This window comes from Littorina saxatilis, linkage group LG16, assembly GCF_037325665.1.
Source record: "Littorina saxatilis isolate snail1 linkage group LG16, US_GU_Lsax_2.0, whole genome shotgun sequence".
In the NCBI taxonomy this organism is placed as follows: Eukaryota; Metazoa; Mollusca; class Gastropoda; order Littorinimorpha; family Littorinidae; genus Littorina; species Littorina saxatilis.
Window position 1 is genome coordinate 23,986,317 of NC_090260.1, and position 27,524 is coordinate 24,013,840.

The following is a 27,524-nucleotide window of genomic DNA, read 5'->3' on the forward strand; positions in this document are numbered from 1 at the left end:
TTACCTTTTAGGGTTGGGTTCATTTGTCTTGTCGCGGGAATGCTTGATCATGTTGTAGCGAGCCACATCCATGCTGTAGCGTGTCACTTTCAGTCCGCCGCCGTTCACCCTGTGACGTCATACACACAATTATGTCATTATAAATACGAACGCTGAGGAATAAAAGTGGAAAACCACACCGTAAGAACAGCAGACACACCAGAAGAGTGGATGGGAGGGGAGGTAACAGATAAAGAAACGAAGATTTCGTTGTTGGATGAATTAATTTTCAACAGACACTCGTGTCAATATATATTTTTGCATATTATATATATATATATATATATAATATGCAAAATGGATTCCTCCAAAATTCCAACTCTGCGCAGGATGAAGTCATCATGTTGATTTTATGTATGTATCCAAGTGGAGAAGAGGTCCTATCCAATCTAACAGCCCGGGCGGATCTGGGATACTGAGCGGAACTGTTTCCACGAGAAAGATTGTACCATTGTTTGTTTGTTTGTTTGTTTGTTTACTTAACGCCCAGTCCACCACGAAGGGTGATATCAGGGCGGTGCTGCTTTGACAGTTAACGTGCGCCACACACAAGACAGAAGTCGCAGCACAGGCTTCATGTCTCACCCAGTCACATTATTCTGACACCGGACCAACCAGTCCTAGCACTAACCCCATAATGCCAGACGCCAGGCGGAGCAGCCACTAGATTGCCAATTTTAAAGTCTTAGGTATGACCCGGCCGGGGTTCAAACCCACGACCTCCCGCTCACTGGGCGGACGCCTTACCACTAGGCCACCGTGTTGCGGTAGTGTACCATTTAGGGCATGCGTTTTAAAAGAGCAGCATATGACTCCATACATTTCCCACACCAAAACTGTCTTCCACTCTCTTACCCGTATTCAAAATGGTCAGCTTACTCGTTCCCCTATACCCCGGCTTCAATAAAATTGGGGAAAGGCTCCTAATATGGACCGGCTCCTAATATGGACCACCTCCTGTTCTGACAAACTAACGGCGCTAGAGCGCTCAAAACAATTTCATTTGTTGTATTCACCCTCTCTGGATAACTTGCACATGTCAAAACAGTTGCAGATACACAAACCTCAAAACCGTTAGGCTTTTTCTCTTTTTTTGTCTCACTTTTGGCAGCGTTCACTCTAAATTTGATGCCTAAAACGGACTCGTTTTTTTGTCCACAGCCAAAGCTTTTATCACACAAGCATTGCTATATACATGACAGCTCAGACCGTATTTTTTACATTTAAGCAATGTTGACCCCGATTTTCTACTGCAAACAAAAAATAATAGCAAAATCTGGTCCATATTGGGCGCCCAGGCTCCTAATATGGTCCATTTGTGAATTTTTCTGTATTTAATTTTTGCTGAATGTCTATCAGAGCTATTTCGCTCTAATTAGGCCCAACGGTTAACCTAAGAGAGAAGGACTACCAAACACAAAATGAAACTTCTTCGCAAGAAAACAAGCTAGTTATTGGCATGAAACAAAACGTGGTCCATATTAGGAGCCCTTCCCCTACATACCCCCTCCCCCCACTCCTTGCACACATACGCACATACCCCACCCCCTCCCCCCACATACATACACACCCTTACCTTTCAGCAAGATCATCATCCTCCCCTCCCCACCCGAAATAGACGTTGGAGTAACCGTTGATCTTGTAGAAGTGTTCACGTTTGAGGGCAGTCACTCCACCGAAGATTCCCGTGTAGGGTAATCTGCACACACAGAGTTTATCAGCTAACTTGTTAATAATGTGCACAGTGAATAATATCAAATTCAATGGGTTGGATTTGGGAAAGGGATATTCTTTGGCGATGCTGGGAATCTTAAACAAAAATTCAAAAAATCTTAGTCCCCCACAGCTTTTCAAATGATGTGATACAGAGAAAGAGAGAGAGAGAGAGAGAGAGAGAGAGAGAGAGAGAGAGAGAGAGAGAGAGAGAGAGAGAAAGAGAGAGAGAGAGAGAAAGAGAGAGAGAGAAAGAGAGAGAGAAAGCTAGAGAGAGAGATATATAGAGAGAAAGAGAGATAGAGAGAGAGAGAGAAAGAGAGAGAGAGAAAGAGAGAGAGATAGAGAGAGCGAGAGAGAAAAAGAGAGAGAGAGATAGAGAGAGAGAAAGACAGAGAGAGATAGAGAGAGAGAAAGACAGAGAGAAAGAGAGAGAGACTTAGACTTAGACCTATTTATTGACATAAAGGGTAAACATTTTAAGCCAAGGGCCTAATCTTACAACGTGCCCTTTACATTCACACTAACACATCCGCACGCATATAAACAACATAATATAATGAATTCATATAGGCATAACATGTAAATGTACTGTAAATAAGCATAAGCACCACAGCCACACGAAACACAAAATCTAATATACGAAGTAAAACAATATGAATACTATATATATGCTATGAATATGTAATATGACGTGAATATAATTATATAGTAATATTAATATTGTATACATTAGACAGAACTGTAAGATTCGCATGATTGTGTCACCGCGGGTGTGTACTTACAGTTTAGATGGGTTTTTTAAAGAAGATTTAAAAAATATTTACAGATTTGCTAGTTTTAACATTCGAAGGAAGAGAATTCCACCTTGACGGCCCAGCAAAGGAAAAACTAGTTTTATATAGATCTACACGGGTCCTTGGTAGTAGATATTTATTTGATCCGTATCTCTCAGGAGCCTCGGTTATGAATGCATTCAAGTATGGTGGTGCTAGCCCATGGAGTGCCTTGTACATCAACACTGCAATGTTATAGTCAAACTGCTCCTGCAGTGAAAGTAAACTAGCAGCTTTAAGCTTTTCTGACGTTGACAGATACGGGTTAGTAACAATTAGCTTTGCCCCTCTTCTGTGCAGGGAATTTAATTTTTTAAGCAGATTTTCGCTCGCACCGCACCGTACAGTAGAAGCATAATTGATAAAAGATTGGCAGTGTGCCACACAAAATTGTTTAGACCTTCCGCTTCTACAAAGGGTTTTAATCTGGATAAAAGATACAGATTTTTGGAGAGCTTTTTGCAAATATTATTGATATGTACATTCCACCGAAGCTCCTGGTCAACTACGATTCCTAATACCTTGTGTGATTTAACCTGCTCTATGGGATCAGAGTTCAGCTTAAGGTTAAGAATAAGGGGTGCTCTCTGGTGTTTCTGTCTGGATGTTATGACCATACTATTTGATTTCTTAGGGTGTAATGTCATTTTATTTTGAACGCACCATTTAAAAACATCATGTATTCCCTGTTGAAGATCGTATTGCACCTGATTTCGTTTTTGAGGACGAGTGAAGGGAACTGTCATCGGCAAAGAGCTCACAAGACACATTGTTATTTTTTATATGCAAGGGCAGGTCGTTGATAAAAATGCAAAATAATAAGGGCCCCAAAATAGAACCTTGAGGAACTCCGCATTTTAAGTAACCATCGCCTGAATATTGACCGTTTACGTAGACGCGCTGGGTTCTGTTTGATAAAAATGATGTAAGCAGGTTTACCGTGTGACTGCTGTGCGTGTAATACTCAAGCTTGCGAATGAGAAGAGTATGGTCTACTGTTTCAAAGGCTTTCCTCAGATCGAGGAAAACGGTACCGACGATTTTAGAATCGTTTATAGCTGAGAGCCAGGTATCACACAGACGGACAAGGGCCGTGGAACAAGAATAAAATTTACGGGAGCCAGATTGAAACTGGTAGAAAAGGTTGTAACATTCCATATGATGGGACACGTGCTTATGAATATGCCCCTCAAGAGGCTTTGAAAGTACTGAGAGGATGGATGGGACGGAAGTTATTAATGGGACTGGGTGGCCGAGTGGTAACGCACTTGCGCTCCGAAGCGAGAGGTTGCGAGTTCGACCCTGGGTCAGGGCGTTAGCAATTTTCTCCCCCCTTTCCTAACCTAGGTGGTGGGTTCAAGTGCTAGTCTTTCGGATGAGACGAAAAACCGAGGTCCCTTCCTGTATGCTACATTGGGGTGTGCACGTTAAAGATCCCACGATTGACAAAAGGGTCTTTCCTGGCAAAATTGTATAGGCATAGATAAAAAATGTCCACCAAAATACCCGTGTGACTTGGAATAATAGGCCGTGAAAAGTAGGATATGCGCCGAAATGGCTGCGATCTGCTGGTCGATGTGAATGCGTGATGTATTGTGTACAAAATTCCATCTCACACGGCATGAATAGATCCCTGCGCCTTGAGTTCGAGTCTGGAGATACGCGCGCGATATAAGACTTCATATAATAATGTCAGTAGAGTCCGATGTCTTTGGAATAGGAATAACTTTGGCGCACTTCCAGCCCTCAGGGAATACACAAGTGTTAATACATAGATTATACAAAAGCGTTAAGGGTTCAACAACATACGGAAGAAAAAGCTTTAAGATATGTGACCCTCCACCACGAAATGAGTCGCATGTCACCTCGCGCGGTTCTGCGCTAGGCTTAATATATTAAGTCCGGGGAGTTTCTGGTAACAGTGTGAGGGTCACCTTAGTCACAGGCTTATACCTCATATATGCTCTTTTCTGAAACGGGTTTCACCACTGGATAGAGCATAAAAAACTCTTTAGGAAAATGTAAAAATATGAAAATCATGCAAAGGTGACATGTGACTCATTCCATGGTGGAGGGTCACATATGTACTGATAGTGTCCACGCCCACAGATTTTTTATTTTTCAATTCAGAAATATATTTACCTACTTCGTGTATTGCTAGCTCGGGGATACAACTCTGGTCACTAGACCGTAGCCTCTCGTTACAAAATTCTGAAAGAGGGGAGTTTGAGAATTCATCGCTATGTGGGGTCGGGGGACCATTAGACTGGTGAAGGAGGGACGCCGTGGACAGGAAATGATCATTGAGCGTGTCTGGCGATGCCACGATCGAGGGCGATAAGAACGGCTTACGTTTCTTATGCGTTATCTCGTTCATGGCACGCCAGAGATGCGCCGTATCACAGTTATTAGAGATCATCTGTTCAAAGTATCTGCGCTTCGAGTTTTTAACCAAAACACTTATTTTGTTTCTGTGGATTTTTTTTTATCTTTCTTTAATTTATCCCTAATTTTCATGGCCTCCATAATGTCGGCTGTTATCCAACCTGGTTGCGTCTTCTGTTTAACTCTCCTCCTTCGAATGGGGGCATGTTTTTCCACAATAGGCATAAATAAATCTTTCCCTAAAGAGGGACTAAATCTACTATAATAACTACTACTACATACATACATAATTAGTGAAACAGTATAAGTGTATGTACATAAGCGCATTATATGAAACATTGTAGTTTATAAAATGTTCATGACAAGTTGCAAAGCAAAAATTTGCAAGTCAATTAGAGCCAGAATACTATGCAATAGTACATCAACATCAAAAACAACAAATCAAAAGTGAGTGACTGTGTCCCAAGGGACATAACAATCAAGAATATACTATTTTCATTAAATGGGATATATATTTGTTTTTGAAAGAATCTGTGCTGGTAGCTTCCCGTAAGGCATTCGGAAGAACGTTCCAGAGACAGCCACCGTAATAAACTAGACTAGACTTAAATAAGTCTTTAAGTAAAAGAATAAAGGTAGACTGTGTTACAATCAGACAGTGTCCATATTGCAGCACACGAACCGCAATAATGACTTTTCAGTTTTCTGGTGTTGCAGGACCAATACTTCATACACGGAATTATTATACACGGATTCCATTATTTCCATACCATCCTAAAGAAGGCAGTTACATGCCGAAATAGTGATATACAAGTACCTAACCTGGTTACTGGTGTGTTTTCTTTTTATTTAAAGTCTTTAAGAGAAAGAGAGAGAGAGAAAGAGAGTGAGAGAGACAGAGACAGAGAGAGAAAGAGAGAGAGAGAAAGAGAGAGAGAGATAGAGAGAGAGAAAGAGAGAGAGAAAGAGAGAGAAAGAGAGAGAGAAAGAGAGAGAGAGAGAGAGAGAGAGAGAGAGAGAGAGAGAGAGAGAGCTAACCCCATTACATAAACATATTTGTGGCGTTTGTCCAGGTAGAGGGATGCCCAGTTGGTAGCGCGCTGGATTTGTATTCAGTTGGCCGCTGTCAGCGTGAGTTCGATCCCAGGTTCGGCGGAAATTTATTTCACAGAGTCAACTTTGTGTGCAGACTCTCTTCGGTGTCCGAACCACCCCCCGTGTACACTACATTGTGTGTGCACGTTAAAGATCCCACGATTGACAAAAGGGTCTTTCCTGGCAAAATTGCTTGGCACAGTTAATAATTGTCTACCTATACCCGTGTGACTTGGAATAATAGGCCGTGAAAGGTAAATATGCGCCGAAATGGCTGCAATCTACTGGCCGTATAAAATTTCATTTCACACGGCATCACTGCAGATCTCCTAGAACTGTACCCACGGAATATGCGCGATATAAGACTCATTGATTGATTGATTGATTGTTTGTAACACTACTAACAAAGTACGTTCAGACCTGATGTACCAAGGCAAATCGCGATCGGAACAAGTCGCGTAAGGCGAAAATACAACATTTAGTCAAGTAGCTGTCGAACTCACAGAATGAAACTGAACGCAATGCAACGCAGCAAGACCGTATACTCGTAGCATCGTCAGTCCACCGCGCACGGCAAAGGCAGTGACATTGACAAGAAGAGCGGGGTAGTACTTGCGCTGAGAAGGATAGCACGCTTTTCTCTACCACTCTTCGTTTTAACTTTCTGAGCGTGTTTTTAATCCAAACATATCATATCTATATGTTTTTGGAATCAGGAACCGACAAGGAATAAGATGAAGGTGTTTTTAAATTGATTTGGACAACTTAATTTTGATAATAATTTTTGTATTTTTAATTTTCAGAGCTTGTTTTTAATCCAAATATAACATATTTATATGTTTTTGGAATCAGAAAATAATAAAGAATAAGATGTACGTAAATTTGGATCGTTTTATAAAAAAAATATTTTTTTTACAATTTTCAGATTTTTAATGACCAAACTCACTCATTAGTTTTTAAGCCACCAAGCTGAAATGCAATACCAAACTCCGGCCTTTGTCGAAGATTACTTGACCAAAATTTCAACCAATTTGGTTGAAAAATGAGAGCGTGACAGTGCCGCCTCAACTTTCACGAAAAGCCGGATATGACGTCATCAAAGACATTTATTGAAAAAAATGAAAAAAACGTATGGGGATTTTATACCCAGGAACTCTCATGTCAAATTTCATAAAGATCGGTCCAGGCAGGTTTCATGGTATTAGGCCATTTTGATAGTCTCAGATTTGCTTAGTCTTTTAAATCCATATCTGTGAGAATCTGCTGTATTTGTTGTATTAACATGCAAACTAGTTGTTGTTTAAATACTTTTTTGAAAATAAAAGTTGAATTTTTTTATAATGTGTTTATTTATGTGCGTGTGAATGGTGGCGATCGTCAAAATACGGACGGATGAATTTACTTTTGCCACAGCATCACTAAACAAAGAACTAAATTCCAACACACACATGCACAAGTATCAATGCTGTTGTGGTTGAGAGTGCCAGAACACATTGAAATGATTGTTTTTCAACAACAATCGATATCCATAACACAAATTCTAACTTATACTAGCTCCGCAAAAAAAATGTATGGGGATTCGGATCTGTCCGTCCGCATGGCGATATCAAGAGCATCGAAACTAATTGTGATTTCACAGGACAAAAACACAAGTTTACCTAATTTTGTATACTGTAAATACAAGTTTGTGCACCCTTGAAGTGAGTTATAATGTTGCCGAGGTCAATTTGCCCTTGATCGAGGCACGGTGACCCGAGTTTCAAAGTTGCGATCCTGTCCGTCTAAACAATGTAACGATCGCCACATTTTTCTTTTCATTCAAAAACTAACCGTTTGGGGAGGAAGTGACCTCACGTTGTTTTACGTTGACGCTCGCGCTCGACAGAAAAAGACCGCAACAGTTTTTCAGTTAAAAAAATCGCAAAGTAATTACATTTTCTGAGGTTTTCTAGTGTCCGTCTAGTAACAATCGCCACTCTAACGATCGCCACTGAGTGTTGAAGTCACATTTAACTCCATTTTCGACTGTTTTAAGAAACTATTTTGACGCTCAATCGTCACGTTTCAGTGTCGAAACACGTACTGTGCATTTGCAATCAGCCGGTGTGTCCAAACTGAAATGCGAGTGATGCCTCGATTTGTGGCGATCGCTCACGTGGTTGACGGACAGAAATACCTTCTTAGGGGGTAGGGGAACAGTTACTCCTCCATACAATAATGGTGTTTACAAATGATTGCAAACTTGTCTCTTTATAAACTGTTCAGACATGTCTTCTCTTCAATAATTTTCAGTTTTGCTCGGTTTGTTAATCAGGAGCACCCTGCAGTAAATGTTTCATCTGTGACAATGCTCGAAATGTTGACGTAATTCCAATGCCCATATCCTTCTCTTGTTACCTCATCTAGCCAAAACCATTGAAGATAGAAAGACATTTATTGAACAAACTAGATGCACAACACCAGTCTTAACACGTTTTGGTCTTACATGTATATGAAAATATTGATGGCCAAGGAATGGTTTGAAAAAAAAGACGGTTTTTCCCTTCAAAACGGTCTAGGTCTGCCGGAAGTCGTATTTTTTCAAACCATTCATTTGAGAATCAATATTTTGATATACATACAAGAACAAAACTTGTTAAGAATGATGTGGGGCATATTTTTTGTTCAATAAATGTCTTTCTATCTTCAACGGTTTTGGCTATATGAGCTATATGCATGCATAGGATGACCGTATTGCTTTTTTTGCGTTTTCAGGGTATGCCGCTTTGCGCCTGGTTTTTAGATATAAATAAGGACCAGGACTATAAAAAAAATTACTGTTTTTAGTTGTAACAAATTCACTTTGTTGGAAAAACATGTCCTTTGAATTGTGTGCCAACATTTATTTTGTAGAATTTGAGTGTGTAAATAGTAAATTGCTGAACACAATACTGTGAAACCTGCCTCCAGTAGTTTAGTCTGAATCGCTCTACACACACACACAGACAGACAGACACACACACACACACACACACACACACACACACACACACACACACACACATACACCACGACCCTCGTCTCGATTCCCCCCTCTACGTTAAAATATGTAGTCAAAACTTGACTAAATATAAAAAGGTGCTTAAATGTAGCCGTGTGGAGATTTCACGCCACTGTCTTTGCTTTTCTCTGCCAATCCCTGTCCCGTTTATTCCCCGTGAGGCGACCATGTGTGAATCACCGTATGTCTGTGTTGTACTTGTGCTTAGGATGCATGTGTCGTGGTTGGTTGAATGTTTACATGCTTATTGGTTAATTCGTATTATGCGCGCGGGTTCGTCCCCCGATAGCGTGAGGCGGTCAGTCTGACCCGTGACGCGAAGGTAACAAGACCCTGGGCGGTCTGTGTGTGTGTTAAGTGATTTGAGACCGGCGATTTGTTGAACGGCCCCGCCATAACTTCGTTTGTTTAGTTCGGCATTGAAGAGTGAACTGTAAGTAGAGTTTGGTTCTTGTTTGTATTATTATATTTGCTAGGTTTGATCAGGCCTATGATGTGTTATAAGCGTGTGATTGATGCATTGGTGTGCAATTACTATGTGTTAGCCATTTTGATCGTCAGTAGTGACGTCATAGCGTCTGTTTCGTTGTTTTGCCCCTAACACTATTTACCCGCTAATAATGTTCACTGTCACGCTTCGATATCCGTGATCGTTTGTTTAGGGAATTAGGTCTGTCTCTCCTTTCTCCTCCCCCCTCGTCCTGTTAAGTTCAGTTTAACTGCTGAGTATTTGTTATCGTTATGAACATTTCCTTTGCGCTTCATTGTGTCATGTTCTTATGTTGTTTTCCTTTCTTTTTCATGTGTCTGCAGACACTGCCTTCTGGTGTATTTTAATAAAGACATGTAAGATCAACCTCTGTCTCGGCGTCTCATTTGAACGCTTCCTGGCCTATCCCCCCTTCCACTCCACCTTATCACATAAATAAAGGTAGACTGTGTTACAACTAGACAGATTCCTTATTGGAGCACACGAACCGCGATAATAACTTTTCCGTTTCCTGATGTTGCAGGACCAATACTTCATACACGGAATTACACGGATTCCATTATTTCCATACCATCCTAAAGAAGGCAGTTACATGCCGAAATATTGATATAAAAGTACCTAACCTGGTTTATACTGGTGTGTTTTCTTTTTATTTAAACGGAATTATTTGGTAATTTTGAAATGAATTAATTTCAAGTTGATTCTGGGTTTCAGACATTAACAATAGTTATTCCTGGCTGACACATCGGCAAACTTATTTCAGCACAAGGGGGTTGTGTAGCATGTAGACAACTTCCTTACCGCAGCACTGGAAACATTATTTTGATATTTTTAACACAAATTGAATACATAGCATCAAAATAACAAACCGTTCAGTGCGTAGTTCAGCATTGGACCAACATTTTCTAAATGTTTACATACAAGGTAAAATATCTTCAATAGTGTATTTAAATAATGTGAAAACAATATTGCGATATTGTTTTCCTTGTTTGCATAATAACCACTTGAATTAAAAAGATGCCATACGGAATTAGAAGATTTGCTCTATGTAGACAACTTCCTCACCGCAGCATTGAAGACGTGAAAATATGATGTCCGTTTTCTTGTTTGCATGACCAGCATTTTAGATTCGAAAAAATGGGTTGCATTGAAATAACTAGGTCATCACCTGTTTTTCAAGACTGTGACATAGTGGTTTCCTTATCACTTACACGCACAGAAAAAGCTGTTGACCATACCACCCTGTGTCTGATGTGCCTGAAAACACCTCCGCGCGGAGGGGTTTTGCAGCCAGCCCAGTGAAGATAAAGAGGGAAAATTGTCTCGGCTCGCGCGGCAGCAAGCAGGATGTCTCTAGACTGATACGGCATTATTCTGCTACAAAATGACTTAATACTGGAGAACTAACGTACAGTTTTCTTGTTTTGCAGGAGAAACACTTTTTACAGGAACCGATTCCGTACCGTAGGGTAGTTTTGCATTTAAATGCCGAACCGTCCTGTTTGAAGTTATGAACATGACAACACATTGCAAATATATAGGATTATGTATTCAGTCAAATATATTTCAATATAACAAGGGACAGTTCTTCTGCTACAAGCAAATAACTTCCTTACTGCAACATGTAAAACGCAACAATAAGATTTTCTCTGTCCTACTTTCCCAGGACGACAAGCGCGCTTGCAAGATTAAATAGGGATGTTTGATACTTTTGTAGACAGTTGAGTAATCATTCAGCTTATTCGTAGGACCGTAGCAAGCCTGTTGGCAATATTTTCACACGCATTCCAAACAAAAGGCCTCCGACAACTGCAGGAAGACAATTACGTATTAACATTTTTATTGCCGTGCGGGTTTGTTTTTTTACGGCAATGCGTGTTTGGTTTCCTTGTTCGCATGACGACCACTTCAATTACAAAGCAAAACACACTCATTTGCATCGAGATGACTTTGTATTATATCAATAAATTATTATTATATTATAAGGGTTTCCTTATAGTCACTGCCCCTCCCCCTCTCCCTCTTTCCGTGTAAATGAAAGCTTTATTCTGCTACTGAATTCATGAATACTGAAAAGCAAACATACCGCTTCCTTGTGTTACGGTGAAAACATTTCGAAACGAATGGATTCAACAATTTTGCATCAAAATGACAAACCGTTCAGTTCATAGTTTAGAATTTGACCAACATTTTCTACATAGTTACATATAAGGTAAAATATATTTCGATAGTGACAAAGGACTGTTTGACCAGCAAGTAGATGACTTCCTTCTTGCGGCACCGACAATATAATTGAATGTTCGTTTCCTTCTTTAAATCTACCAGAATATCTACGAAAAAATTTTTATTTAATGTTTTGTTTAATTTATTTATTACTTTTGTTTTACGTTGGTGACTACAATCGAACTGTACTATTGAATTGTAATCTTTCACAACACGTCTTGTGACATATAGACACGCTTATTTTATCTTTCGGGCCCAAATCACCCCCCACAACCCAGCATAGAGGCTCTAAACAACAAATATTAGTAATAATAAAGGCATGTATTACTTTGTGGAATGCGATATTTTTACATTTTTACATTTTTACAAATCGCGGTTTTAGGTTCGACGTAATTTGTAAAATGTTTTTACATTTTTACAAATCACGGGTTAACAGACGCCTATTCGGCGGTTGAAGAATGTTCCGCATGTAGATAGCGTCCTTACTGTAGCGTGTACATCCGATGCCATTCCTTGCTGGCATGACGATTACATCCAATTCAAAACACATGTTATCCGTTTGCATTTAGATTACTACGCAATTCACCATCATTCGAAACTTAGAAAAATGCTTTCCTCGGAGCTCCCTACGGACGGCTCACCTGGAGGGTCCCAAGATACCACTTTTAATTCTTAGAGGGTCCGTGGACCCCCTCCGTTATTTTGTAGAGGGTCCCAAACCCCATGTGTCACGGTGCCCTTTTGTCACGTGATCGTGAGTAGTGTGAAATATAATTTTAAGCCTACGTGTCTAATTTTTCTTTGGAATATTCTAGGACACTTTTACATTACCTTGTTGAATGGAGCACACGCACGCGCGTTGTTTTCTTTCTTAAAACGATGTCCGATTCCTACGTAAACCCCTACTCACGGTACGCAATATAACGGAAATTAAGTGAGTCCCGGGACCCCCTGAATGAATTTCTAGTACGTGTTTTGGGCTTCTATTGCGTACAGGACGTAGGGACGCGCACATTGGGGAGCCCTGGACAGAGACAAACAAACAAACAGACAAACAAACAAACAAACAGACGAGACAGACAGAACATAAACCAACCTGTAACGGAACTTATTCACGGCAGCAGACATGTGTCGAGGCATCTCAGGACAGGTGTGGAGGTTCTTGTCGTTCTCGGGAACGAGGTCCACGTCATGCAGGATGAAGCACTGCACGTCCCATAACCCCAGGGCTTCCACTGCTCCGATATTCAGCCAGCAGTCCTCGGTTAAACTGCACTGGCAGCTCCTGTTGCCACAGTAACGGGGTATATTTAATTTTGGGGATGCCTTGGCTTGACGTCATAAGAAGACTACGACACCATGACGTCAATACAGATTTTTTTTAGCAGAATATTATGTATAAACTGTGGTGGGTTTTGTGTTTTACAGACAAATTGAAAAACGATTCTCTCTGTCTCTGTCTGTATATATGTGTCTGTCTATCTTTGGCTGTCTGTCTGTCTCCCCCCCCTACTCTCTCTCTCTCTTTCTCTCTCTCCCTCTCTCTCTTTCTCTCTTCCTCCCTCTCTCTTCTATCTCTCTCTCTCACTTTAGGTAGATCACTGCTTACCATTTACCCTCATTATGATAAAGAATTGTCCTTAACATTCTCTCTCTCTCCCTCTCTCTTTCTCTATCTCTCTCGCTCACTATCTCAATCTCTCTCACTATCTCAATCTCTCTCACTATCTCAATCTCTCTCTCTCACTATCTCTCCCTCTATCTCTCTCTCTCTCCAGCTCTACCCACCCCACCCCCTTTCTCCCCTCTCTCCCCCTCCCTCTTACTTCCCATTCCCCTCTCCACCATCATCACCTACCAGCTCCACAACGAGGACGAAGTAGTCTAGCTGCTGCCTCATGAGGATGGGATGAAGGTTGTGCAGCAGACGACGGAGGTGCAGCTCGCGGTCTCTGTACGGCACGATGATGGCCACGCGGTGCCGCGCCCTGCAGTCGGGCGGGTGGTAGTGGCCCCCGGGTTCGAGTCCTGGGTTGAGGCGCACGACTTCCGTGAAGTTGGGAGCGTTTTCGAAGATTGCCAGCGGTCCCACTGGTGATACAAAATCAGCAATTTAGGCAAAAAACGAACCAAACAAAACAAAACAAACAAAAAACAAACTAACTAACAAACAAACAAACAAACAAACAAACATTCTTTGAGGTGAGATATGTGTGAGGTTTTGTTATGTTTTTTGTTTTTCGGGGGGGGGGGGGAGGGGGGGAGGGGGGGGGGGGGGGGGGGGGGGGGGGGGGGGGGGGGGGGGGGGGGGGGGGGTCGAAATGAAACTGGCCCGCCTCCAATAACCCGATATACTCTTGAGCAAAAGCAAGTATGCACTATCCTTAAGCAATGTTTCCAAAACAACTGAAAACATAAAAACATGACCAGGAAGTCATCAAATTGTCTCTCAGCCATGGGTGTACCTTAACTTTTTTTTTGCAGGTAAGTCAAAATTTGAACCGGCCCCCCCCCCCCCCCCCCCCCAAAAAAAAAAAAAAAAAAATTCCAACCGGCCCCCAACCGGCCGGGATTTCCAATCATATCAACGGCGACAAACACACAAAAACCTACATTTATACAAACAATGCTCACATGCTTATTTTAAATGCCACAAACAAACAAAAGACATAAACAAACTTTGTATGTTTGGGGTGCTTTAATTATTCACTATGGTTCAATAACAAAGCAAACAGTAAAGTATCAATTCAATGAAGAAAACATTTTATCAAATCAACATTCACCCACTCACTGTCACACAGTTAACCTCACTCTTAGTAGTCAAATGCACACCCTCATATATAGTCATACCATTAATCATTTACATGCTAAGGGAAACAATCACACACAAGTCATCCCCTTTCTCAGTGTCACACAATCACACATTAACTTTCACTCTGTCTCGTAATTGCCAGTCTTAAAAAGTTGCAGAATCTTTGGCACATCTAAATCTTTAAACACAAATTTACCTCCTGGTATCACATTCTGATCACAAGTTCGACACACAGCACAATGCATCTCCTGTTTCGTGTCGTCGTACACGAGCCATACTCTTTCTTTGCCGATATCTGTCCTCTTCCATTTTTCCTGCCATTTTCTCTGCCATGTTTCGTTTTCATACTGTCTCTTTTGACCGCTTTTTTCATCGTCCGTTCTCTGGTTTTTTTGCGGCGGGGGAGTGACAGTGTCAATACATCTCCACATGTTTACAAGCGTGTGTACAGTACGACGTTTGAATGCGAGTGGGGAACTTCCGGAGGTAGTCGCGTTAGACGCGAGAAACATGGCGTCCAATATTATAGCAGACAAACCGCGCGATATCTTTGTTCGCCGGCCGTTCCTATTGACTGCGTACATCGAAATTTGAACCCGCCAGGCGGGCGATTTCAGAGGAATTTCGAACCCGCCCGACGCGATTTGAACCCGCCGGGGGCGATCAGGCGACCGCCAAAATTCACTCCTGCTCTCAGCTATACTTGCCTATAACATATTTGTTTGTTTTATCAAAATAGGAAACGGGGAAAACTCTGCCATATTTGCTACGTGCAGTTGTGTACATGGCATCATACACAACTGCAAAAACCCGAGTTTTCTCATGGTATAAATATGGATTTTTAACTTCTTCGACTTGTTAAATGTGACCCTCCACCACGGAATGAGTCACATGTCACCTTTGCATGATTTTCATCTTTTTAAATTTTCCTAAAGAGTTGTTTATGCTCTATTCAGTGGTGAAAACCGTTTTAGAAAAGAGTGAAAACTATTGTTTGAACTGTTTGAATTATAAGCCTTTGATACCAATGTAACAATTGTTACATTATTCGGGGGTAGCCCTTTTTTCAACTTAGAAAAAGTTAGACTTAGATTAGAAAAAGTGCAAAATAGCTCATAATACAGTCTCGGGTTAGGGTTAGCATCCACTCTCAAAAATCACATGTCACTCACATGGCATGCAGCTATTTGCAGAATCAGTGACGCCACTCGCACACATGCACAGACAGATAGACACACGCCGTTATACTCTGATTCTACCCCCCTCCCCATCCACCCCTACCCCCACTCCCTCTTTCTCTCTCCCCTCGTTCTCTCTTTCAGGGCTTTTTTTTATTTTTTTTTATTTTTTTTATTATTATTCAGCCACAAATATAAACATATTCTACATACATAAAAAGCAAATAAGCCTACAAAACCGCTCCAGCCCAACCATATTCCGCGTACACAATCATTACTTCCATGTCCATTTTGAAATATCGCAACAACAGATTTCCAGATATATAACACGATCATATGTGTTCTCTGTTTGCATGTTTGTCCAGTGTCTTGTCCCCACATAAAGCATATTAACTCTACCTGTCCCAAGATAGGCCAAATGGTTCATCATCATCATCTCTCCGGGCCAACCGTCATAACAGCCCATCAGAACGCCCGCTTCGTGCACCCAGGCCCGCAACCAATCAGATACCCACTTTGGGCACACATGTTAACCCGTGATTTGTAAAAATGTAAAATGTTTTACAAATCACGTAAATGCGCCCGATATTTAACTCATCATCTCCAAAGTGAAGGGATCTATTGAGAAAAAAAATTGTTATTACTTTTTTGTCCCATCGCTTGGAAATTCGGGTCGCTTCCTCCCAGTGGAAAGCTAGCAGTAACAGAGTCGCTCTACGCCAAAGTCAAGGGATCTATTAGTCCCGTTTCACCGTTATCCCATTTCACCCCCTTCCCATTTCGCAACATTTCATAGATTCAACCTACAAACTGCGACCTCATCTGTGATCAGATGGCCAAGCAATGCGTGAAATCTTTTATTCTAAAGCCTTATGGCTCGTTTCGACAAGCATTAAACGGATGAAATTAACCACATGCAGTTTATTCTTCAGAAAAATGCACACAAAAAATGGGTTGGGTTCAGTGATTTGTACCACAGGCACTCGTCACCAGGTGGGCGGGGCCTATGTCTTGCAGACCTGTTTACCCTCAACCCGAGGCAAGAGTACTTTCCCAAAAAGTTCAGTGTATTTTTCTAAAAGTTGGTGTACTTTGCAAGCAAAGCCATAATTATGGGCTAGGGAAAATGTACGCGTGGGTGCAAACGTGTTTGTGTAAGAATAGCATGTCTTGTGAACACCTTCAGAATTTAACTCCTTCCAATACAACAGGGATAAAACAATTTTATTTACCTGTCAGTTTATAGCATTATAACTAGTGTCTTCCAAACAGATTGATAATGAAAAGATGAAGTTCGTGAAATAACTTCTGCGGTTGACATTGCTTCAGCGCGGACTACAGCCTTTTCTTCTGGCAGGATTTGCTTTGCGAATTAACTTCATAATTCCTTGGCAGCTTTCAGCGGATTTCTTTGCACCAACCTTGTCCAGGTCCAGCGAGTGCGTTTCACTGTTATTACAAAATTGAACGTAAGCATAATTTAATTTATTCCCCCCTCTGCTTCTTTACCCCTGTAAACTTGTAGGGGTAGTTATTTTTTTGATAATGACCCAGCAACCAAACAAATAACGACCCAGCAACAGCCTGAATCCTCGATAGTGCAATGGGTTGAGGAGTTGTTCTGTTTCGGTACTACTTTTTGCGACTGAAAAGTTCCGAACGCTCTAACGTACGAAGTATACATCTCTGGAGCAAACAATACAAACATACCGCATTTAAATTAACAACTACAGGCCTGAACACATGAATCTTCATATAAAATCCATGAGTTCGGTTGTTTTCTGAATCTAGATTTACCGTGCAAACGTTCATCACAAGCAATTTCCCGCAAGGCAAGTAACTCATACTTTGTCTAGCGACAAGAGTAGTTCCCCTTCTTTTCACTCAGTTTCTTCGACAACAGACTGCAATCCGACGGTCAGTTTTCAACAATATTTCATTTAATAAACAGATCACACGCAACCAAATGCACACATCTCATCAATTTAAACAACATAAAGCGGTTTCACACACTATTTTCCCCACAAAACTGAACTTCATACAGTTTTTAACGTTGGAACACGGGTGCAAAAGTTCGTCTGCTAGTCCCATTTGACGAAAGAACATTATCCTAAACGATACCAAAACAAATACAGAACACACAATATCTGCCTTTGCCACCACATCAGAATAACAGCATATCTGTGTACTTGATTTTAGTCCAAAATAGGAAAACTGACAAGAAGTGTTAACAGAATGGAATGATTTGCACGGAACTATACAACCGCGCATTAATCGATCGCCTGCGCAGGTTGACTGGTTGAGTGAATAGGATTCGATCAAACTTTCGCAAAAAAACTCTGCTTTTCTTTGAATAACTGAAGAAAGGAGGAATAAAGAGGTTACACACCTCGTCTCAGTGATTATAAAAAATAATGGTCTCAGTTCGCGGTCATGAAAAAGCTCGCTAAAGCTCGCATTTTTCATGATCCGCTAACTTCGACCATTATTTTTGATAATCACTGAGACTCGGCATGTAACCTCTACAAAATGACAGTAAGACTTCTTAGGCCTGTTGCAGTCTACGCCAAATAAGTTAGGTTAGACAGAATTGAGCTTCCGCGTTGCCTCTAATACAGACACAGGCTAGGGAGGGAATGATATTAACCATGACGGCGGGTTGAGAGCCGGGGGGGGGGGGGGGGGAGGGGGCGGGATGCTCATCTCAAGTGCACTATGCAGTAAGAAAGCAATCTGACAAAAACTTTTATCTCCACAGTACACAAACAATGTAGAGTGTGCATTGGGCAATGGTGCCAAGCGTCGATCAAATACATACACAGTGAGATGTATAGTTATGATGACTGGGGTAAGAGTCCATATAACGCAAGTTTTGTTGTTGTTCTTTGTTTGTATACATGTACTTTTTTGTTTGCTTGCTTACTTCCTTTTGTTTGCTTCATTAGCGAGCTTTAGAAAGCACAGAAACTTAGTTCGTAGTCTTTCTTCGTGGGAAAACCCCCTGTCTACGTCATCACTTTTGCGCTTCCGGAAGGTCACGACCTCCTCATTTGCATTACGTCCGATTCTTCGTTGCGCGAACTTGCGGTATTTTCATCATTTTGACGAATCGTGATTCGCAGGTATGTTTCTGGTATTTGTTGCATGTATTGGGTCAATTGCTGTTAACGTAAGCTTGAATAAATGTTTTGACTGTATTCTCACACCATTTTTTTGTTGTGTCGATTCGCTAAAATAGGTGTACTTTGCACTTCAAAAAGGGTCTTTCTTTCTTTATTTGGTGTTTAACGTCGTTTTCAACCACGAAGGTTATATCGCGACGATTCAAAAAGGGTGCTGTTTTGGTCTGCTTTTGCGCTCAGAATTAAAAATGGCGGACGAGTTGTTGTTTCGATTGAGATTTTCAACATAGGTTTTGCATTATTGTCTAGGTTTCAGGTGACTACCCTGGGCATGGTAAAGATGTAAAATCATTTTAATGGTGTATCCTTATAAATGCGCACGAACACTATCCAATGTTTTAGCCATTGGTTTGGATGAGCACGACAAACATTTCGTCTGCTGCTAAAGGTGCTACCGCCTCAGAACCGCAGGCGCGAAGAAAAGTTCGCAGGGATTTCCCGATTGCATAACCGGAAACGAAAGGGATCGCTACGAACTAAGTTTCGTTGGTCAATCTAAAGCTCGCTATTATGTGTTTGTTTGCTTGCTTGCGTTACTGGGTGGTTGTCGTAAGGTGATCTGGGTTGATCTGTCAGTTGGTTGGTTTGTTAGTTGGTGATGCGGGATAGTTGGTTAGTTGGTGTGTTGGTTGTATGCTTGCTTGTTGTTGGCCTTATGATGTTAGAAATGAATCTCGATTGAAAACTACAGTACTTTCCCCCTCATGTCTAATTCAAATCACCGATCAACCTGTTGAAATAGTATCCACAAGGAACATCCTGTTTCTTTGTGTCGTCATATTGTACAAACTTCGCAGCATAAAGTCACAAAGGTCCATTGTATAGAATAGAGATACAATCACTGAGGCATGATGACATCCATAGATTCACTACAAACCAGTGACGTCAAAGATTCGCATGCAGCTACACCCTTCACTCTTCTCTGAAAAATAGTGCCCGACATGTCTTAGGATATTGTATGAAAACAGTCTTTTCATTTTAACTAGAGCGTGAAAGCTGTTGCTATATTTGAAAACACACACACACACACACACACGCAACAACGGATAATACCTTTGACAAACTGTGCTTACATGACCTTGACCTTCAGGGTCAAGGTCAAATAACTAAACCTAGCAATGACATCATACACTAAGAACTGCTTTACACATTTTTCCTACCAAAATACATGTGACCTTGACCCAAGGTCAAGGTCATCCAAGGTCATGCAACACAAAGCTGTTAATTCAAGACATAGGAAGTACAATGGTGCTTATTGGCTCTTTCTACCATGAGATATGGTCACCTTTAGTGGTTCACTACCTTATTTTGGTCACATTTCATAAGGGTCAAAGTGACCTTGACCTTGATCATATGTGACCAAATGTGTCTCATGATGAAAGCATAACATGTGACCCACATAATTTTTAAGTTTGAAACAGCTATCTACCATAGTTCAGGGTCAAGGTCACTTCAAAATATGTATACAATCCAACTTTAAAGGACCCTTGCGACCTTGACGCAAGGTCAACCAAACTGGTGTCCAAAGATAGGGCTTACATTGCCCTGTATAGCATACATAGCTAAGGTTGCCATTCTCGATAACTTTAGAAAAAAATGCAAAAATGTGAAAAATGGTCGTTTTTAAGACAACAATTACGGCCCCTGTGACCTTGAACTTGAAGTGAGGTCAAGTTGCCGCACATGTTTTTTGAGATCTTGTAACCATACACCATCAGGCCACATCAGGTGTTGATAGACTTAATAGTGTCCAAGAAATATCCAACGTTAAAGTTTTCCGGACGGACGCCGGGACGGACGCCGGGACGGACGCCGGGACGGACTTTTTCTTAGGCGTATTTTGTGCGTGTGTATTGGGACCGTGAGGCCTTTCATCACTTGCCCGCACATTATTATCCCTTGACATAGTTAAGGTTCACAAGGGTCGGCGGTCAATAAAACCCTGAGTAGATTTGTTTCCAAACATCATCAACTGTAGTGTTGCTCCTAGGCCTAAGTTTTTTTTATTCACTGGTCCATATTTTTTTCTGATTTGAAGCACTGTTGTGGCCACTGGCTAGTCAGCCTGTTGTCCGATACACTTTTGATATGTTGGAGACCCTCTGATTGAAAACAATATTGTAATAAATCTTGAAGAAGGTGTCCGTTTAGCGAAATCCACTTCTTGCACCCTTCAGACACTGCTGAAACAATCAGTTCAGAAAATCATTAGTGTGTATAGTCTTAAGCCAAAACACTGCAGATTTTTTCTTTCACATCTCCATCTACTTATTTGTTTTGCTTTTGTAGTACACTGACTCTCCTTTCTCAAGTAAACAAAGAAACAAAACTAAAAACAGAGGAAACAAGCAAACAAACACCACCACAACCACCACAAACAAGAAGAACCTAGCTGAAGACAAGCTGTTTTGCACAACGCAAACATGTGCATAGCTCAAAATGGTAATTAGACAAGTAATTAATCATGTCTAACAGTCAATTCCTAGAAGTGTGTTACTTTAATAACATAATTATAACAACTGAAGGGAAAGCTCGCGTGGATCACCTTCATCTTAGATTATTAGACTCAAAAATTATCTGGCACTTTGACTCCACAAACAAACGATAAATATCTGCTTCTTATATAACCCTTCTTTTGAAACTTATACTAGACGTGATTCATAGCTAGCTAGACATGGAAGTGTGATATGTTTGAAAACTCTAGCTAGCTAAATACAAATCAAAGAAAAGGACAATTCCCCATAGTTTTATATACTGACCTTATTTTCTCTCACTTTGACATTTCATTATGGCGTACCAATTGTACATCATGACTGTAGGTTATGAAACCTAAGAGGATGTGAAGTTTAAAAGATGTAGGTTCAAAAACGATTGTTGTTTTTATATGACTGGAACATTACCTTTCTGCCGGCTATACAGACGGCCTACGGCCACTACTCAGTACTAAGACTCCAGCAATTGGCATGTGTCAAGACAGGAGCTTTCCCATCCCACTGCAAAATAAGACATTCTGAGTTTTAAAAAAAAATCAGCTACAGCACAACCTCAAACGCATGATCAGCTGCGAAAAAAAAGCAGTGCGATGCTTGAGCATCATACGATACTAATTGTACAAACTTAAATAGATATGAAATGAAAACAATGCACAACACCTGAAATTAATGCTCATTTTTGTATGCCATACAGATAAAATTAAAAAAAGCTACTAGAACTAAGAAGTACTTGTTCCATTTAACACAACTATTGAAAAGCACACGATTATTTCTGAAATGTGTAATTTGGAAGAATACTTGGCATTTTGGGGTGTTAAATACATTCATTCATGATATAAGCAAGTCACATTTATTTGTTTCTTTAGTCACCCACATTCTCAATTACTACCTTTACCTTTAGTCTGTATCTGCCACTGTTCATAACATTTTTACTTTTCATCTAATCCGGGTTCCGGTCGGATATGTTACACACACTAAATCAGTTGGTGTCAATTACCAAATGGAAACACAAGAAAGAAACTAACCTGTCAAAATATGGTTCCATGGCATATGTGTCGTCACAGGGACATGCTCAAGCACTTTCCACAGGTCGTGAGAACTAGTACATGTACTGTAATAAAACAAATCCAAAAGAAAGAGCATGAAATACAAATTAAAAATATAATGCAACAGAGCATTGAGTTTGTTTCAAACTCAAAATTTAAAATAAAAATGTATCACTTGAAAACACACACACACACACACGCATACACACTTACACACACACACACATACACACACACTCACACACTCACACAGATGATCTTTTTTTTTTGGTATATATATATATAACATCTCCTAATTAAACCATTGAAGAATAGGTGTCTGAACTTACTCAGAGATGAAGAGGCGTGGATCCATGTATACACCGATGGATCAGCAACTAACGCCGTGCTCAATGGAGGTGCAGGCATTCTCATCCAGTTCCCTGGGGGACATACAGCTACATCCAGCGTTGGCACTGGCAAACACTGCACAAACTATAAAGCAGAAGCAGAAGCTCTCATGCAGGCCGCCTCCTTGGTTCAGGACTCCGCAGACCCTTGCTACCAAGTTGTCTTCCTCTCGGATGCCCTTTCAGTCCTTCAGGCCCTAGAGAACGACAAACTCCCACAGCTGGCCAAAGCATTACAGATGGTCAGACAAACCAGAAGAGTTGTCCTCCAGTGGATACCAGCACACTGTGGGATACCAGGAAATGAAAGGGCAGATGAGCTGGCGAAAGAAGGAGCCGTGGAAGACCAACCTGAAAACAGTGTCAGCCTTAGTGAGCAGAAGACAATCATCAAGGCATTGATGAGGCCAAGGACAAACAGAGATGACTACCACACAATGTCCAGAGAGCAGCAAGTCAACCTCATCAGGCTGCGTACTGGCCACAACAGGCTCAATGCTCACATGAACCGAAAGTTCAAGCTGGCGCCATCACCAACCTGTGCATGCGATCAAGAAGACCAAACAGCGGAACACATCTTACAGCGATGTCCCTTACTAGATGAGGAACGAAAAGAAGTGTGGCCGTCACCAACTCCCTTGCAGACCAAACTATACGGCAGTCGACAGGAGTTGGAGAAAACGACAACATTTATCACCAGTGCTGGACTGATTGTGTAACCTCTGCGAACGCCAAGAAGAAGAAGAAGACTCAGAGATGAAGAGTTGACCTTCTGTTGTTACTCTCAAGAGATTAGTATTTCTCATGCTTACCGCCTCGGGTTTTCCGTGTTCGGCCTGCGTTGAAGTTCCCCAAGCATCCTCTGTGTAAAGGGAAGTCTCTTTGTTACGTCTGTAGCTCCACTGGATATGATTGAGGCTTCGTGTAAAGTTCCTCTGCAATTTGCTGTTCCAGCACTATCAGTCATCAATATAGAATACTCCACCTGCAAAAATGCCAATAAGACCCCTAATAGTTATGTGTAAAATAACTTCTGATTCATAATGTAGATCTACACCGGAGAGCCAAAATTGTGTGACTGGACAACTGATGGGTAAACCTGATGAAATATAATCTGTATTTGGTATCACTCGGAAATTGCTGCTTCCATATTTAGCTATGAATCTTCAAATTACAATTTTAAACTGATTTACCCTTCGCTTCCAAAAATCATATCAATCTAAGAGAGGAAACATAAAATCACATATCTTGTTATTTGCTTCTGGTCGTTAGATCTGAATGCAGTATTACAACTGCACTAGGTGCACAGACTGAGTTTGCCTACCAACGCAGCCTCTCTCAAATAGGCTGCTGCAGTGCTGAAGGGATTGGGATTATCTATTCGAAAATTTGCTCACCTTCAAATGTGGACTCCGTTGCGTCTTCAGCAGAACTTAGTCAAACCATGGCTTATAATTATGTTTCGTGACGTTCAACAACAGGCTTTGAATTAGTTCATCGCGGCAGTGAACAAACAATTCTCTCATCTCTGCTCCTGGTTGAAACAAAACCACAACCCCTGACAAAACAGACTTTCCAGTTTTCGAAAACTATCCGAAGACTTGATGCACTGGCCGCACTGGCCAAATCAGTTATATATTTTCTCTGGCGAATCCATGATTTCCAACTCCATCACAAGGATGAGACTATCTAAAGGTATGTTTGCATCACATTATCTGGAAGTTGCAAGAAGAATCAATGAATAAGAAAGTTGGCGGTGAACAGACAGATCCACCGACGAACGCCGCTGACAACTTTTTAATTATGCCTGGTCACGGGGTCACATGCGCAGGAAGCATGCACAACCTGTCTGTCGTCTGCTGCAATCTCGGTTTCTGTTAACTCCGCGACTTCCGTTCGGTCTAGAATCACGAAGAGGGTTATACCTTGTAATATTTAGTAGTAGTCTTGAGAGCGCACAGGCCCCGCCCATTTTGATCCCGACCCGATCGTGCCGAGTGCCTGTGATTTGTACATAAACGTCTTCCTCGCGATAGATTCGCTTATTATTTTGTCTTATGAAGCCGTCATCAACACGAACACAATGATTGCAGAAGCAAACTATGTACCTACACGACCGAGACACAAGACTGATTATTTCACAGCTGCAATGTGAATAGAGAACAAAGACGTTTTGGGTAAGCTTACTCACGTCAGGTCTTGATTCACTGACAAGCTAGGAACAGACGGCAAATTCCGAACAAAAGTAAATGACGTCAAAGTCTCTTTCGCTTTGCGTGTAACTTTGTCATGACGTATTTTTGTGTGACGCGTTCGGCTGTTCTATCAGCTCAATGGCTGCGTGTTGCACCGCCGGTGTGAACTCCTCCTACGGCCAAGTCGTTTTTGTGGTTTATTTCGCATTTAGGTCCCAGGTAACATTATGAAGTTTTAATACGATCAATCGGACCTATTATCAAGTTAGTGTATCAACTTTTGAACGAACTGCGCCCAGTAGTTTCCCAGCAATAAGCTGTTAAGTGGAGAAAGACAGACAGACAGACACACACACACACACACGATTAAAGTCTGCTGAGCCCAAGTACTAGTGTACTCGGGGATAATCTCATATATATTCAAACAAACGCGAACAAAAACGTTTCAGCGTTTGTCATACTTCCTCTCTCTCTCTCTCTCTCTCTCTCTCTCTCTCTCTCTCTCTCTCTCTCTCTCTCTCTCTCTCTCTGTCTCTCTCTCTCTCTCTCTCTCTCTCTCTCTCTCTCTCTCTCTCTCTCTCTATCCACGCTCATACACACACACACACACACACACACACACACACACACACACACACACACAAGCACACACCTCTCCAACATAAAACAAGTCGCGTAAGGCGAAAATACAACATTTAGTCAAACTGTCGAACTCACAGAATGAAACTGAACGCAATGTAATTTGTCAGCAAGACCGAATACTCGTAGCATCGTCAATCCACCGCTCGTGGCAAAGGCAGTGAAATTGACAAGAAGAGCGGGGTAGTAGTTGCGCTAAGAAGGATAGCACGCTTTTCTGTACCTCTCTTCGTTTTAACTTTCTGAGCGTGTTTTTAATCCAAAAATATCATATCTATATGTTTTTGGAATCAGGAATCGACAAGGAATAAGATGAAAGTGTTTTTAAATTAATTTTGAAAATTTAATTTTGATCATAATTTTTATATTTTTAATTTTCAGAGCTTGTTTTTAATCTAAATATAACATATTTATATGTTTTTGGAATCAGGAAATGATGAAGAATAAGATGAACGTAAATTTGGATCGTTTTATAAAATTTTTTTTTAACAATTATCAGATTTTTAATGACCAAAGTCATTAATTAATTTTTAAGCCACCAAGCTGAAATGCAATACCGAAGTCCGGCCTTTGTCGAAGATTGCTTGGCCAAAATGTCAATCAATTTGATTGAAAAATGAGCCTGTGACAGTGCTGCCTCAACTTTTGCAAAAAGCCGGATATGACGTCATCAAAGGTATTTATCGGAAAAGAGAAAAAAATATCCGGGGATATCATTCCCAGGAACTCTCATGTAAAATGTCATAAAGATCGGTCCAGTAGTTTGGTCTGAATCGCTCTACACACACACACACGCACAGACAGACAGACACACACACACACATACACCACGACCCTCGTCTCGATTCCCCCTCAAATGTTAAAACATTTAGTCAAAACTTGACTAAATGTAAAAAACATACCCAGATTTGGCGGCACAAGTGGGCAAGGCGTAGTAGTGGTATCCCTTTTCCACGGTGCTGTCACGTTTGAACGTGGTACCACTAATTTCCCAAAGGCCTCCATCGGTTTAGGCGTTCCTTCCACAGGCTGCAGTTCTGCCCCATCACCCTGTGTGACGTTGACGCTACTCTTCGTGTCGTTACTGCGTCCTTTCGTAACGTCAACTTGTCCATTTGTGACGTCACTGACACGTTTTATGACGTCAGGGATATTTTTCATAACGTTACTACTATCGTTTTTGGTGACCTCACCACCGACTCCTTTACTGACGTCACCGCTTTGTTTATTGACGCCAGCACTTTCTTTCGTTGGGTCACTTTTTGAGACGATGTCTTTCGATTTCGGGACGTCACCATTCCCTTTCGTGACGTCACCGTTTCCTTTTGAAACGGGACTACCTTCTTTCGTAATGTTACTGCTGCTTTTCGTGATATCCTCGACGTCATGTTTCACGACCACGGGAGAGCTGTAACGAAACAGAGCCCCGATTCGCTTGCCTTTGTTGAAGAAGCTCCAGAAGAACACGACGTTGACGAGGGCGCCGAACAGAAGCAGAAAAACGAACATGCGGAACTTTCTCCATGGCGGAAGCATCGCACAGGTTCTCTGATGTGAAGCGGTCTGTGAGTGTTCCTACGAGCTTGAAGAAGTCCTGGTGGTCGATGTCATTTGGTATGTCTGCGCCATTTTCTTTTCGCAACCTTCACCGGTAGTCTAGTTAGTGTTGCGCAAGGTTTCAGTTTTAAGCGTTTTGCTGGTGGTGTTGGTGTTGGTTCGTGAAGCTGGTGTGTTGTTGTTGTTGCTGGTGGTGTAGGGTGGTTGTTGTTG

General features: G+C 41.3%; 1 long non-coding RNA gene and 1 pseudogene across 1 annotated transcript; both read right to left on the reverse strand.

Moving 5' to 3' along the window:
• Nucleotides 1–27,524, reverse strand: LOC138950630 (beta-1,4-N-acetylgalactosaminyltransferase bre-4-like; annotated as a pseudogene).
• Nucleotides 22,511–24,721, reverse strand: LOC138949799 (uncharacterized). The gene is made up of 3 exons (XR_011450454.1): nucleotides 24,318–24,721; nucleotides 23,733–23,905; nucleotides 22,511–22,596 (listed from the first exon to the last, which is right to left on the reverse strand). It is a non-coding gene; the product is annotated as an uncharacterized lncRNA (long non-coding RNA).